The sequence below is a fragment of the Schistocerca nitens genome, chromosome 12 (assembly GCF_023898315.1).
Source record: "Schistocerca nitens isolate TAMUIC-IGC-003100 chromosome 12, iqSchNite1.1, whole genome shotgun sequence".
Taxonomy (NCBI): Eukaryota; Metazoa; Arthropoda; class Insecta; order Orthoptera; family Acrididae; genus Schistocerca; species Schistocerca nitens.
In genome coordinates this window covers 112,406,648-112,408,635 of record NC_064625.1, presented here as the reverse complement: position 1 = coordinate 112,408,635, position 1,988 = coordinate 112,406,648, and the positions used below count along the sequence as shown (strand labels likewise).

General features: G+C 45.6%; 1 pseudogene; it reads left to right on the top strand.

Moving 5' to 3' along the window:
- The first annotated feature begins 1,632 nt into the window (after positions 1 to 1,632).
- On the top strand, positions 1,633 to 1,750 carry LOC126215524 (5S ribosomal RNA; annotated as a pseudogene).
- The last annotated feature ends 238 nt before the right edge of the window (positions 1,751 to 1,988 follow it).

The window sequence follows — 1,988 nt, the reverse complement described above, 5'->3', positions numbered from 1 at the left end:
GTGAACCAAGAACCTTCTCTAGCTTTAGCAAAAATGTTGTGAAATAGGAGTCTGGGGATCTATAAATAACAGAAGTTTAGCTCCATTAAATTTAACCACACCTGCACAACATTCAAACACCTTTTCAGTGCAGTACTTTGAAACATCAATTGATTCAAATGGGATGCCGTTTTTGACATACATGGCTACTCCCCCACACCGCAAAGAGCTCCTCGAAAAGCTGCCAGCCAACCTGTATCCTGGTAAAGGAAGCCTCTGAATTATCTCCTTATTTAAGAAGTGTTCAGATATACCAATAATTTCAGAGTCAACATCTATACGCAGTTCACTAACTTTATCTCTAATACCTTGTATATTTTGATGAAATATACTAATTCCCTCATTAATCGGATACCCAAGCTTTGTAGAAAGTGGTTTCTTTGTTAGAGAGACTTCCCTTAAGCAGGAATACCTATCAGCTGACTTCAATCTAAAAAAGGTACAGCTCTAACACCCACAACTACCGGAATTTTCCCATGAGTGATCCCACCACCCCCACCTATGCTGTCACCTATAAGTTTTGCCAACCTCCCCTTCCCATACCTGTTGAGGTGTAGGCCATGTCTAGTGAAACCCGTCCTGCCGATAGACTCCACCGACACCATTGAAATGTGACTCATGCCTTCTGTCGTCAGCGCACCCCCAAGTCTCATGTTATTACGCCTGACGGCTGTATTAAGATGAGGCCGATCGTGACGCTGAAACAGTTCCACGAAATGCACATTCGTGTTGCCAGTCTGAGTGGCTATCTTTTCCAGGTCAACATCTATGTCATACTCCCCATCCCTATCAATGCTATTACCAGCCCCACCCACAATCACTACCTGATCCTCTTTAGTAAAATCCCTACATAACCCCCCTATGTTAACAGTCACCTGAGCCAATCCTGCATTAAGCTTCACAATGCTGGTGACCTAGTACTCACTTCCCAGCACTTCCTGCAACTGCTGGCCTACACCTCTGCCATGAGAACTACCTAACAGCAGAACCTTCTTCTTCCTCTTCGACTTTGCAACTGTTCTAGCCACCGTAACTACTGAGGTCTGCTGCATACTTCCTACATCTACAGCTACTAGAGATTCCTCTCCAGTAGACTCTGACAGTTGGTCATATCTATCGTAAACACCAATAGTAAAACTATCTAAAAATCTTCTTCTCCTAGCAGATCTCTTGCCAACAGCCAGCTCCCATTCCCCAACCCCCTTCTCATCCTATCTAGCTCAGTGAGGTGTTGTGAATGGCGTCTTTGTCACCTGGAAGGCGTCGTTCACTAATACCAACTCACCACGTTGCGAGCTAATAGCCCAAATATGTTAGGGCTCACATGCGGTTCCTCTTCACTGAAATGTCTTGGCTCAAACTCGTCTAGGGGTTGAACCGCGCGTGTCGCATACAAGCCCTAAATTAGACACTTGTGACCATTTGGTTAAATTGTCTGGCTGATGGCAATTTTGCGACGTACAGAGTTAATATGACATATAATAACAGTAATAATAATATTGGGAACTACATTAACGACCCATAAATTATGTGGGCCACACAGTTTGCGATTTGGTTAGAATAATTTTTATTCAGAAACCAAACTTATTGCGAGGCAGCGGCCTTGCCGCAGTGGATACACAGGTTCCCGACAGATTACCGAAGTTAAGCGCTGTCGGGCGTGGCCAGCACTTGGATGGGTGACCATCCGGGCCGCCATGCGCTGTTGCCATTTTTCGGGTGCACTCAGCCTCGTGATGCCAATTGAGGAGCTACTCGACCGAATAGTAGCGGCTCTGGCCAAAAAAAAACATCATAACGACCGGGAGAGCGGTGTGCTGACCACACGCCCCTTCTATCTGCATTCTCAGTTGAGGATGACACGGCTGTCTGATGGTCCCAATGGGCCACTTGTGGCGTGAAGACGGAGTGCTTAGTTAAACTTATACTGAAAGTGATCGCATTTAGAG